Source organism: Bubalus bubalis, chromosome 14, assembly GCF_019923935.1.
Source record: "Bubalus bubalis isolate 160015118507 breed Murrah chromosome 14, NDDB_SH_1, whole genome shotgun sequence".
NCBI classification, from domain to species: domain Eukaryota; kingdom Metazoa; phylum Chordata; class Mammalia; order Artiodactyla; family Bovidae; genus Bubalus; species Bubalus bubalis.
Genome location: NC_059170.1, coordinates 4,527,760 through 4,541,904, shown reverse-complemented (window position 1 = coordinate 4,541,904; position 14,145 = coordinate 4,527,760).

The following is a 14,145-nucleotide window of genomic DNA, read 5'->3' as shown; positions in this document are numbered from 1 at the left end:
CCACAGGCTCCCGGCGGCGTCAACTTCCTAGGACGGCACGTGCCACGCTAGGTGTCTTTCCCTCCAAGTCCCAGAGTCCGCGAGGCCCAGCTGCCCGCACCCCTGGCCGACGCGGGGCACTCGGACTGGGCCCTGGAGTCCCGAGCCGCCTGAGAGCGACGCCTCGCCTCGGAATGGGTAGGAGTCGCGCTTTTGCCCGGGGGAGGGGGGGGTTGGGTTGGAGGGTTCTGCCAGAGCGGGTGCGCCCCCGCGCAGCCGGCGTTTCAGGGTCGCTGGCCTCGCAAGAGCACCCCCGTCGCCCCCTTCCTCTTTTCCTTCCAGTCTCTAAGCCCTTTTCCACCATCAGAGAACCAAGCAAGGTCGTGAAGAACCTGCCCTGGGCACAGCCTGTGGCCTCCTCCTCCTCAAGGATGGGGAGCGCCCCCTCTTTCTGGGAATAGGGTTTGTTTTTGCTGTTGAGTCGCTCAGTCTGTCTGACTCTTTGCGACCCCATGGACTAGCCTGCCAAGCTCCTCTGTCCATGGGATTCTCCAAGCAAGAGTACTGGAGTGGGTTGCCATTTCCTTCTCCAGGGGATCTTCCCGACCTAGGGATCGAACATGCGTCTCCTGCATTGGCAGGCGGACTCTACTACTGAGCTACCAGGGAAGCCTGGGAATAGGGTTAGAGTGTCTCTTATTAGGTAGACGGTTGCTCGCTGATGCTGTTGAGGTGACCACGACAAGAAATTGCCCCCAAGAAGTCATGTTCTTCTGGGAGAGAGGCAGGACTAGGAAGGCCACGGGGAGGCACAGGATTGGAGGCTCAGAAAAAGGCAGGGAGGAAGCCAGAGCAGACTGGTGGGGGTACAGAGTAAGGGGAGAGACTGCTTCAGCTCGACCTCAGGGGAGGTGACACGGAAGCCTGGACAAGAAGAAGGAGCCTGTCTTTGGAAGATCTGGTAAGAGGGCTTTCCCCGTAGATGGAATGGTGAAGGCCTTCGGCCCTGAAGTTGGAGCGAGGAGGTGTGTTTGAGGAACAGCAGGGACATCAGAGAGGGGGTTGGGGGATGTAGGAAAGGAAATCCACGTGACTTTGGGGGCTCTAGTGCTCTGGTGGTCCCTAGAACGCACTGTGAGAAGCAGCTTTATGTGGTGGGTCACGCCCTGCCTCCTCTCGTTTCTGAAAATTGGCATTTATATCTTTTTTCCTCGCTCATCATCTGTCTCCATTGAGAGCTAGACCCCATGCTCCATCAGGGTCAGGATTATGTGCTGTCCTCCTAGTATCTTCCACACTGTCTGGCACAAACAGACCAGGCTTCTGAAATCGTCGGTGGAAGGATGCTGAAGGGACCATTCTATAGGACAGAGTTGATCATCTCAGTGAGGCCCAGGACTTGCTGATGACCACAGGGCAAAGGTGGAGAGCAGGAGTTCTTAAACATATTGTGCATCCGAATCCGCTTGTTCAAATCCGGATGGTTGACCCTACCCCCTGAATTTCTGTCTCCGTGGATTTAGGGTGGGGCCCTTCAAATGAGTTCCCTGCTGCTGCTGCCTGACGGCATGATTGCTGGTGGTCTGGGGGGATCACATCAGAGAGCCTCTGATGTTGTCGATTTGAAACGCAGCCCAGCTGAGTCTGACTTCAAAGTTCATGTGAGCTACCAGATCCCCTGGGCCTTGCTTCTGATTGGGTAGGATCAGCTGGACCTTAGGAGCATCTCTGTGGAGGGGCTGTGCCTGGAGGCTGGGCCTATCAGAACCCCGTGTGCTGAGTCCAGTACTGGGGTGACCTGTGGACAGAGCCCCTGAAACGGTGGTGGAGACCTCAGTAAGGCCGGATCCTCCCTCCCAGCCCCCATCCACCCTATAGGCTCAGGCTTGCTTTCAGGGCCCAGGAGCTAAATTACTGCCTGATCTTATCCCTGACTCGTGGTAAACTATGCCCAATAAAATTCTTTTAAATCCTTTTAAGGAATTCCCTCAGCGGTTCCCACCTCCCTTTGGAGCCTTCCAGATTTTCAGCTCTTCTTTTCATATCTCCATGTCCCACCCCGAGAAGCATTCCTTCCCAAGCTGTTGTGTGGAAATGGATGTTGATGATGCTTGGAGAGTTTCTGGGAAAGATGGGAACGGTCCGTGTTTGCTGAACACCCGCTAAGTGCCAGGCAGGTTGCCGGGGCATTTGTGGATGTCGGCGGCACATGTCAGGCCTGGTGGTGGGCTCTGGCTCCCAGACCTGTTTTATTTGACCCTGCTGGATTAGCATTTTCTTCAATATTAAATTTCTTAAATTTCCAACTAATTTGAATTAGTTGGCCAACTTTTAAAAATCAGAAGATTTCACATTTTTTTTTTTCTTTAGAAACACAGGGAGATCTGGCTGGCATCCCCCTTGTGAGTGGTGTGCTGGTACTGGGTTGTGCCCACCCGTTTGCCTGTGGTTTGCCCCTCAGCCGCAGTCACGTCCTCTAAGTTGGACCCCCCGGCAGCATGAGTTGCTGTGTCTCGTCTTGGTATATCGTCAGGGGCCTCACAATAAATGGCAAAGCCGGATCTGAATCCAAGCCTGGCTGACCTAAAAGCCCAAGTCTGTCTCTGAAAGACAAGCTGCTCTTAGAATCGGGGGCAGGAGGAAGACGTGTTGTCTCTGGCCCCAAGGAAATACCTTAAAAGGAGTTACTGTCAGCGGTTTAAGGATATGCTTTCCCTCCCGTTCATAACCCACCGTCAGTAAGTCATAAAGTTCTGGGTTGTTTTTCCATGGCAAGAAGAGTTGTCCAGAGCTGGCCAAACTTTTTAATCCATCTTGCCCCTTGAGATGAAAAGGCGAAGATTTGCAAGACAACTGGTTGGAGTTAGGAGGGGGATGTCAGGGAGGGGGCTGGGGGTGCCATTTGCTCCATGAGCTCTCCTGGTGGGTCTTGCTGAGTGTCCCTGGAGCACGGCTTGTTGCAGGAAAAATGCAGCCCTGCGAGTTGGGGTGGGGATGGGAGTCGGGGTGGCATTCATCTGCCACCTCTCCTGGCACTCTGCTGCTTTCCTGCCCTCTTCCTAGAGTGATATTCCCATAGATTTCCACACAACAGTTTTCTCCATGTCTTGGGCAATTGTCACCTCGGGACTCCTGTTTGGGCCAGGATCAGGGTGGAGGTTTGTGATGCCAAGAACTGACTCATTGGAAAGGACCCTGATGCTGGGAAAGATTGAAGGCAAAAGGAGAAGAGGGCGGCAGAGGATGAGATGGTTGGATGGCGTCACCAACTCAATGGACATGAGTTTGAGTAAGCTCCGGGAGATGGTGAAGGACAGGGAGGCCTGGCGTGCTGCAGTCCACGGGGTCGCAAAGAGTCAGACGCGACTTAGTGACGGAACCACAGCGGCAAGCTGGATTGGGGGAGGCTGAGGGCCACAGGAGCACAACTTTACGTCTTTATTTTTTAAGTTGCTATCTCTCTTATCTTGGGTTTGTCTTGCACTAAGTTTGATTTTTAAAAGATATTGCATCAAAATGTTAACTTGATCACGAAGCTTTGTGGCCCCTCCTTACATTTGGCTCCCTAGGCGAGGGCCTCAGCTGCCTCTCCTAGCCCCAGCTCTGCTCTGAGTCTCGAGTGTTCTGAACTGGGAGTCAGGAGAGCTGGGCCCCAGTCCAGCCTGTGCCCCTTGACTCGCTGTGTGACTGGACCAAGGCCCGTCCATGCCCTGAGCCTCCCAGCTGCACCACCTAGCCCGGAAAGGGCTTAAAACGATACGGTAGTTTTTATTATAATATATCGATTCTAAAATGATCCAAGACACCCACTGAGGCCGTGCATCGTCTCCATTCCCTGGGGCTTTGGGGCGTAGGCCGCCTCCCTGACTGATCGTTATGGGGTGCCGCTGTCATCTTCCCGCCGCCCCACTCGAGGTGTTTCTCTGGACAAACACCAGGTCTCTGTGGCTGTCGAGTGGAGTGGTCTCTGATGAATTTGTTCATTATCCCCCCGAGGGAGATGCTCAGTTCTGGAAGTGTGGGCATGCACCCTCTTCTTTGATGTCTTGTTTCTTGTTCTTGGGCTTCTCTTGTAGCTCAGCTGGTAAAGAATCTGCCCGCAGTGCAGGAGACCTGGGTTTGATCCCTGGGTTGGGAAGATCCCCTGGAGAAGGGAAAGGCTACCCATTCCAGTATTCTGGCCTGGAGAATTCCATGGACTGTACGGTCTATGGGGTCACCAAGCGTCGGACACAACTGAGGAAATTTCACTTTTTTTGTTCTTTGGTTTCATTCACTGGCTCACATGACACACATTCATTAAGGATCTTCTACACGCCCAGCGCATAGAAGACATGTTTCTGGCTTTGGAAGAGCTTAGTTCCAGAAAAGGAGGCTGCACGTAGCCGATCCTAGTGTGAGCGGGGTCTGCTCGTGGTAGAGGCTATGCTATGCTCAGTCACTTCAGTCATGTCCGACTCTGTGCGACCCCATAGACGGCAGCCCACCAGGCTCCCCCGTCCCTGGGATTCTCCAGGCAAGAACACTGGAGTGGGTTGCCATTTCCTTCTCCGATGCATGAAAGTGAAAAGGGAAAGTGAAGTTGCTTAGTCGTGTCTGACTGCTAGCGACCCCATGGACTGCAGCCTACCAGCGTCCTCCATCCATGGGATTTTCCAGGCAAGAGTACTGGAGTGGGGTGCCATTGCCTTCTTCGTCCGGAGATCTGAGCATGGCCTTTCCTCCTGGGAGGAGCCTGCGTCCTTGGTGCTGTCTCCAAGGGCCCCCAGCCCAGAGCAGCGGATTATCACCTTCCTAATAGAATCCTCTCAAGAGTGCTGCAGTGTGACATCTTGCATCCACACTTGAACGGGCAAACCTCTGAGTTGGAGCGTTCAGTTCCTCCTGACTCCCCATCTCCACCCCCTCCCCGCCACCCTCCCTCCATGTCCCTTCCCTCCTCTGGATTGTGCTTTGTCTTTTCCTGGTCTGACGCCCCCAAAGCCCACTTCAAAGCCCACCCCCTTCTTTTAGCTTTCCTCCACCACTCCAGCTCTCGGGGGACTCTTGCCCTAACTCTTTCCCAAAGCCTTTATCAGCTAATAGGCACTCCGCCTGGAGCTTAATTAAGATCTGTCTCCAGCCCAGCCAGAATGTTCTGATTTCTTTGCAGGGAGATGGCACTTGCCCAGCAGCCAGTAACAGCTGGGAGGGCTCTGCCCCTCAACATAACTGGGTGCAAACAGATGAATCTTGCTAGGGCTTCCATGTTTTTAAAAATAAGGAACTATGTGCCAATATTTAACATTGGGAGATCTCACACAAAAATCTGGATTTCTGGCTTCCCTTGAAAACTAAAAGATGTGCCAACCCTGGACCTACATTCCTCCCTGGCAAAAGCTGGCTTGAGACGGTAGCAGCTTTTTCCTTCCGATGAGACGTGGGTTCTCCAGTTGGCCGCAGTCGCCGCTGCTCCTTGATGGCTAACGCTGGACTCCCTTTAGGCATCTGCTTTACCTTCCTGGCCCCGCAGGCATCAGATTTTAACCATTGCCTTCAGTGTTTTCTCTTCTGAGAGGAGAGACAGCTCATCAGAGCGCTGTGCACTGGCAGAGCCTCAGCAAGGCTCAATGGGAGGCTGGTGTCGTTGCTCAAGATTGTTGGGTCGGTGGGGGAGGGGAGCGTCAGGCGATTGCCATGAATCCAGGCTGTAGTTTCTTAATATCAGTGAACTTAGATGGCTCTTTGAACTTGGCTGGTGCTATGTTGCTTTCTTGGTATGTGTAGCAACATACTTAATGCGACTATAAACAGTACAAAAATTAAAATACACCAACTTGTTGAGAGCGCTGACCGTGTGCCAGAAACTGTTCTCAGATTTTTTTTTTTTTTACATTAAATTCTCACAATGACCTTGCATGGTCGATGCTATTATTTCCTCCGATTTAGAGACGAGGGAACAGGTAAGTCACTTCTCAGGATAGGACGCAGCCAGAACACAAGAAGCCATGACCGCCGTGTCCACAGAATGACTCTGCAGCCTGGGGCTCAGCAGGACTGGAGGTGCCGGTAGAGGGTGGTTTTTAAAGTCATCCGTGTCGCCTGGGTCATTTGTCTGTGTTGTCTCGTTTCCTGGCACGGGAACCTGCCGCTCTCCTGCTGGGAGTCTGTGCGTCTTGAGGCTCCCTTGCCCTGGCACAGGGTTGGGGGTTAGGCGCCCTGCAGGTCACGCCCTGGAGGTCTTTGCTCTGCAGACACACAGGAGGATAATAAGGCTTCAGCAAGAGGAGGATGGGGTGGGGATGGGGCAGGAAAGCAGCGGCCCTGCAAGCCGGGACCGGATCCCCCCAGCCAGCCCATGGATCCCCGAAACTCAGGGGCCCCCAGCCAGCCCGGGGCATCAGCTCGTTTCCCCTGTGTCCCCACGTCCGAGGTCAGCGCCCCGTTGCTCAGCTCTCTGCATCCGTCTTGCTGCAGTGGAAGATTTCCGTGCCCTTGTTACTTTGCATTGCTTCTGGGCTGCGTTCCCTCTTATTTCATTTTCATTTGAAATCCTGAGCTCACCCTCTTCTGAGCTGACGGGACCATTTATTTCCAAGGCTGCAGCCGGGCGGAGGGTGGCCGACAGCTGCGCGGAGGCCTCTGGGTTTCTGCCACCCGGTTTTCTCCCTGTGGACAGGGGTGGTAGGCAGGAGGATGTCTTCATTTTGCAGCAGCAAAGCTGTCAGAGCCTCAGAGCTAATCCCTTTGGCCCCAGAGGCCACCGCCTTGGTGGACTCAGTCCCCCCTGTCTTTTGTCCTTTTGGACTCAGAACCTTGAGAGGGCACAGGAGGTGCTTTGCAAGTGTCCTATCAGATACCCTTGGATCATCCTAATTGGGAAGACACCTGGAGACTATTTGCAGACCCTCTCTGAGAGTTCAGATAAGGAGATAAAGCCCAGTGAGGGCAAGAGATTTGTGGAGATTGCACAGCAAGTGAGCAACAGAGCAAGGCTGAAGGGCTCCAGCTCTTTTCATTAATTATACAAGCTGGGCTCTTCAGAATCTCAGAAGGCTCAGCCTCAACACCTCTTGCTTATGCACCAGCCGTCTGGAAAGCTCTACCGCCAGCCCTCTTCCTCCTTCGGTCTTGGCTCAGGTGTATCTTCCTCAGGCGGCCTCGGACGCCTGCATCCAGAGCAACCCTTCCCCCACATCACGTTCTTTCGCAGCTTCTACTTTCTTGTCCTCAGAGCTCTAATCAGTCCCCCAAATAATCTCCTATCCGAGTTTCATTTACATGTTTATTATCTCCCCGACCAGAACGCAAGCTCCGTGGGGGCAGGGACCAGGTCTGGTGTCTGCTTTATTTACCCCTCTTTCTCAAGCAGCTGGCACACCTGCGGTGCTCCATGACTATATACAGAACAAAGAAATAATCCAGGTGGATTTCAGGGACTTCAGCTTATCCTTAGGTTGGGAAACAGTTTTCTGTAAGCGATGAACATCTAAACGTCTGTGGAATCCCTTTCATTTGCTCTGTTGTTCAGTCACTTAAGTCATGTCTGACTCTTTGCAACCCCATGGATGGCAGCGCCCCAGGCTTTCCTGTCCTTTACTGTCTCCTGGGGCTTACTCAAACTCATGTCCATCGAGTCGGTGATGTCCTCCAACCATCTCAGCCTCTGTCGTCCCCTTCTCCTGTCAGTCTTTCCCTGCATCAGAATCTTTCCCAACGAGTTGGCTGTTTCCATTATGTGGCTCCAGGTATTGGAGCTTCAGCATCAGTCCTTCATTTGCTTTAGGTCAGAATTTATTGGTGGAAATAAAGTTCACTCCTAAAAATGCTTCAAGGCCATACATCTAGCCTCACTTTGATTGGTTCATTTGATACCGTTTGCTGAGCTCCGGGTCCGTGCCACACCCTCTGCAAGGTGCTGGGTGTGCAGAGACGAGGAGGAGCTGGCGTTCACCAGGATTCTTCTCAGACTGGGTCTCAGCACAAAGGAGAAGCCATTGGCTCATGTGGTTGAAAAATGGAGGGGCTCATCTGCCTGACTCCAAAGCCCATGTTTTTAAAAAACCTAGGGACTTCCCTGGTGCTCCATAGGCTAAGACTCCACGCTCCCAAGGCAGGGGGCCTGGGTTCCATCCCTGGTCAGGGAACTAGATTCCACGTGCCGTACATCTGAGAGTTTGCATGCTGGAACTAAAGATCGCACACTCACTAGCTAAGACCCGGGAGAGCCAAATAAATAAGCATTTAAAAACAGCTACTTAAAAAATTACGGTGTCATTTACATACAGTGAAATGCACAGGCCCTAAGTTTGTGGACTGATCAGTCTTGACAAAGGCATGCGCTTGTGTAACACACACTTGTCGAGGTTCAGAGCATTTCCATTATCCCAGGAAGTTCCCCCTCCTTTCCTGTGAGGCCTTCCTTCCCCAAACCTGCCATCCCAGGGGCCACCACCGTTCCCATTTCTTTCACCATAGATTAGCTTTGTGTCTTCTGGAATTTCACAAGAGTGGAACCCTACTGAGTGTACTTTTTTTGGCGTCTGCCTTCTTTGGCTCAGTGTAAAGTTCAGTGCTCAGCTTTAAACCTGGCTTATCGTTGCACATGTCGCTGGTTTGTTTTCATTGCTGAGTGGTATTCCGTGGTGGGCTTCCCTGGTGGCTCAGCGAAAAAGAATCTGTCTGCCAATGCGAGAGATGCAGGTTTGATCCCTGGGTCGGGGAGATCCCCTGGAGAAGGAGATGGCAACCCACTGCAGTATTCTTGCCTGGGAAATTCCATGGACAGAGGAGCCTGGTGGGCTATAGTCCATGGGGGTCTCAAAGAGTCGGACACGACTTAGCAACTAAACAGCAACAGACAAGTACTCCACTGTGTGGAAACACCACAGCTGGCTGCTCTGCACCCTTGTTGATGGGCATTCGGTGTCTGTTCCTGTGAGGGGCTTCTGTGGCTAAGGCTGCTGGCGGTGGGTGGTCTGCAGGGGTGGGCTTGGCTTTCACGGCCCTCTTGCTGCTGACGCAGATCCTGTTCTTGGAGCCCCCAGGTCTGGACTCCCAGTCTTGCTGAGTCCCCTCGGCCATCCTGGGATGGAGGTTCCGGTACCTTCTCTGTCCTCTCTTCGTACCCTTGTTATGGCGCTTGCTTCATGCTCACCCCCTCAGGGCCTCCCATTTATTTTCAAGAGCTTCCTTTTGAAGTAAGAGAAAAAGGAACCTTATCCATTTCTCCTTTCATTTCTGCTGAAACAGGTTTAATCCTCTTTCACACAATGTGGATTCTTCTGACATATGGGGCAGAGTCTTGGACGGGAAGGAATGGGCAGAGAAGGCAGCTGAAACATAGCCTCCTATTTCAAGAGCATCTGTTGTGGCATTTACACAGTGTGGGGTGGGTTTGGAGGGGAATGCTTTCTCGTCACTTCAGGCTACTGGTCAAGTCATTGAATATTTATAAAGCACCTACTGTGTGCCAAACGCTTTGTTGACTCCTGGACCCTGAATGCTTAAAAGATATGCTTTCTTCTCAGGGGTAGAGTGGTAGTTCTTGCCTTTAATTTCATCGGGACGGGAATGAAAAATCTTTGGGGGAAAAGAAAAAAAATTAGCCGTCAGCCTTAATAGTGGTTTGTGCTTTCATTGGTCCACTCTTTTATGCATCTTGAAACAAACATTTATTGAGTGCCTGCTTTGAGGCAAGCCTTCTACTGGATCTTGGGGCTGTGGCTTTGGTCATGACCAGTAAGATCTCTGTCTCCATGCACGTTATTTTTTACTTTTTAATTTTTTTTTAAAGATATTTTTTGATGCAGATAATGTTTTTTAAAAGCCTTTGTTGAATTTGTCACAATATTGTTTCTGTTTTATGTTTTGGTGTTTTGACCACAAGGCATATGGGAGCTTAGCTCCCGGACCAGGGATCCAACCCACACCCCCCAGCACTGGAGGGTGAAGTCTTAACCGCTGAATCTCCAGGGGAGTCCCCTTCATGCCCTTTAAATATTAGCAAGTGAGAGAGGCAGTGCGTAATAAATACATATGGACTGAGAGACAATGGTTAAGGAAGGGCGGACTAGTCAAGCGGTGAGGGTTCCAGAGCAGTGGGGGCAGCTCTGGGGAAGTGACGTCCGGGGCTGAGTCCACTCACGATCTGAGAGCTGAGCCAGAGCCTTCCTCCAGAGTCTGTCCCTTGTGCTCTTTTTCTATGAGTCAGGGATTCTCTGTGCCGAGCCACGATCACCCTCATCCCGCTGTCTCTGGCTCCTGCCCCGCCTGCATTCTCCTATATCCAGTCCATCACCTGGGACAGCAGTCCATTCGTGCCTGGACCACCCCCGGCTCATCCGCTCCAGCTTCCCTTGGAGTTGCTCCAACTCACCAGGCGTCAGGAAAATTCTTCCCTAAGATACCTGCACGGCTTGATCACTGACTTGTTTTTAGGTCTTGGCCCAGACATCACCTTCATAGTGAAGTCTCTCCTGGTCCCCCTCTTTAAAAGTGCTGCCCCCCACCTCCGCCCCCAGGGCCTCCCCATCCTCTGTCCTGTCTCCTTTCCCTCTTGAGCATTTATCACCTTTTGACAAACTGCAGATTTTGATCATCTGGGATGAGGTGAGGGAGCAGTTACCAGAATCCTAGGGAGAGTGGGGTGGAGACAGAGAGCTGTCTGGGGAGAACCACTGACCTTGGGTTGAGGGGGCCAGGCCGCCTGGTGAACATGCTCTCTCCTCGCTCCTCCGTAGGCTTCCCGTCGGCCAGGCCCAGTCAGAGGATGGAGGCAGGCACTTGTTGGCCTCTAAGGGCCCAAAGAAGGGCGGAGAAGTTGATTTGGATGGGGTGGACTTCGAACTCTTGTTTGAAGCCCTGAGCTTTTACTAAAGAGTTTATTGGCTGTCACAGTGGGCCAGGAGTAACCCCGTGGGCTGGACCTTGGTCAGGCCGGCAGCATTTCCACCAGGATGTGTGCAGAGAATTACAAGGCCTGAATTGGAACTTCAGCTTTCCGCCTGACCAGGTGGGTGATTTCGGATAAATCACCATGCCCTTAGAGTGCACATTCTCATTTGTTAAATGCAGTTAAAAATCCTTGCTTGGGATTTCCCTGGTGGTTCAGTGGCTGAGACTCTAAACTTCCAATTCAGGGGGCCTGGGTTCCATCTCTGGTCAGGGAGCTAGATTCCACATGCTGCGACTAACAATCCCACCTGTCACAGTGAAGATGGAAGATCCCGAGTGCCGGGATTAAGACCAGACACAGTCACAGAAATAAATGTTTCTTAAAAAGCACCTGCAAATCAGAAAGAATTAAGGAAAAAACCTCTCTTCTCCATCCCTCTCTGGACGGTTGTGCAGTTTCAGTGAAGATTGGGGAATGCTCTGCAAATGCCAGAGTCTTGGACAAAATTGGTTGCTCTAATTCCAGCCGCCTAGCACATTGCTTTTTTTTTTTTTTTCCTTAAAGCACATTGCTTTTGTTGACTTGGGAATTCCAAGTCTAGATGCAGAATGGGTTCCTGGTCACCACGAGGACCTGGGAATGACAGATGTTTCCAACTCAACTGATTCCCTGAAATTGGTTTCTGATGGAAAAATCCACAAAATGCTTAAACTCCCAGGTGTGGGTAGCAGTTCTGTTAACCCATCAGTATGCAAGAGGCCCAGTCTCTGCGGGGGCCCTGTAGACAAGCTCTTGATTCCAGCTTTTAATAAACGCTTCAGGTAGTGATCGGTATGTCCCCCTCCTCCCTCCGTCGCTCCACTCAAGGGGAGCGCCCCTCTGGGGGTGAGAGAGGGTGGCAGGGTCATGGGCAGAGCTGCAGGAAGAGGGTGGGGAACACTGCCCGCCCCCATCTCTTTGTTCCTGAACTCTCAGGCCAGACGATGGCAGGTAGGAGACACCCCGCGGCCAGAGCCTGGGGTGCCCTGCTCCAGGGAGAGCAGGGGACGCTGCTGTGGATGCCAAGGCGTTTAGAGGCGGACGACGCGCGCTCAGCAATCTGGGCCACTAGCCCAGCGTGAAGTCGGCTGGTGGGCACGGCACGGCTAATTGCAGTGATTTGGCATTCGGTGCTGGGAACAGGCATTGTCCCGAGTGCCAGCGTTAGAGGCGGTTCTCAGCCAGCCGCCGCTGCCCGCTGTCACTCTCTGGCTTTGATGATGGTGATTGTGTTTGTTGTCAGGGGTGGGGAGAGAGGCCCTCTTTCTCTCACCTTGGCAGCTTATTGAATCCATCCTGCTTTCCTGCCGTGGGGCCTCAGGGTTCAGCAGCCCAAACTCCAGCCTTGGCAGGGGAACTCTGAGTATTCAGCGCTGCCACTTCCTTATTCCATCTGTGAACAAGTTGCTTCGTTTTCTGGGCCTCAGTTTACCCATTAATAAAGCGAGAGAGTTGTATTGTGATGTGTGAGCTTCCTTCCAGTTTGAACGCCTGGTGTTTCTGGGTGGGGTTGCTCAGCCCAGAAACCACAGGATCCTTCCTGCTTGTGTCGTCTTATTGCACTTCACAGATACTGTGTTTTTTTGTTTTTTTGTTTTTTTGCAAATGGAAGGTTTGAGGCAACCCCGCACCTGGCAATTCTCTTGGCGCCGTTTTTCCAGCAGTATCCTCTCACTTCACGTCTCTGGGTCATCAGTCAGTTCAGTTGCTCAGTCGTGTCTGACTCTTTGTGACCCCATGGACTGCAGCACGCCAGGCCTCCATGTCCATTGCCAACTCCTGGAGCTTACTTAAACTCATGTCCATTGAGTTGGTGATGCCATCCAACCATCTCATCCTCTGTTGCCCCCTTTTCTTCCTGCCTTCAATCTTTCCCAGCATCAGGATCTTTTCCAATGAGTCAGTTCTTCCCATCACGTAGCCAATGTATTGGAGTTTCAGCTTCAGCATCAGTCCTTCCAATGAATATTCAGGACTGATCTCCTTTAGGATGGACTGGTTTGATTTTGCAGTCCAAGGGACTCTCAAGAGTCTTCTCCAACACTATAGTTCAAAAGCATCAATTCTTCAGCGCTCAGCTTTCTTTATGGTCCAACTTTCACATCCATACATGACTACTGGAAAAACCATAGCTTTGACTAGACGGACCTTTGTCAGCCAAGTAATGTCTCTGCTTTTTAATATCCTGTCTAGGTTTGTCATAGCTTTTCTTCCAAGGAGCAAGCGTCTTTTAATTTCATGGCTGCAGTCACCATCTGCAGTGATTTTGGAGCCCACACACACAAAAAAGTCTGTCACTGTTTCCATTGTTTCCCCATCTATTTGCCATGAAGTGATGGGATTGGATACCATGATCTTTGTCTTTTGAATGTTGAGTTTTAAGCCAGCTTTTTCACTCTCCTCTTTCACCTTTATCAAGAGGTTCTTTAGTTTCTCCTTGCTTTCTGCCATAGGGTGGTGTCTTCTGCATATCTGAGGTTATTGATATCTCTCCCGGGATTCTTGATTCCAGCCTGTGCTTCATCCAGCCTAGCATTTCACATGATGTACTTTGCATATAAGTTAAATAAGCAGGGTGACAATATACAGCCTTGACGTACTCCTTTCCTGATTTGGAGCCAGTCTGTTGTTCCATGTCTGGTTTTAACTATTCCTTCTTGACCTGCATATAGGTTTCTCAGGAGGCAGGTAAGATGGTTTGGTATTCCCATCTCTTGAATAATTTTCCAGAGTTTGTTGTGATCCACACAGTTAAAGGCTTTGGTGTAGTCAATAAAGCAGAAATAGTTGTTTTTCTGGAACTCTCTTGCTTTTTCTATGATCCAACAGATGTTGGCAATTAGATCTCTGGTTCCTCTGCCTCTTCTAAATCCAGCTTGAACATCTGGAAGTTCTTGGTTCACGTACTGTTGAAGCATTACTTTGCTAATGTGTGAAATGAGTGCAATTGTGTGGTAGTTTGAACATTCTTTGGGATTGTCTTTCTTTGGGATTGGAACGAAAACTGACCTTCTCCATTCCTGTGGCCACTGCTGAGTTTTTCAAATTTGCTGGCATATTGAGTGCAGCACTTTCACAGCACCACGTTTAGGATTTGAAATAGCTCAACTGGAATTCCATCACCTCCACTAGCTTTGTTCATAGTGATGCTTCCTAAGGCCCACTTGACTTCGCATTCCAGGATGTCTGGCTCTAGGTGAGTGATCACACCATGGTGGTTATCTAGGTCATGAAGATCTGTTTTATGTAGT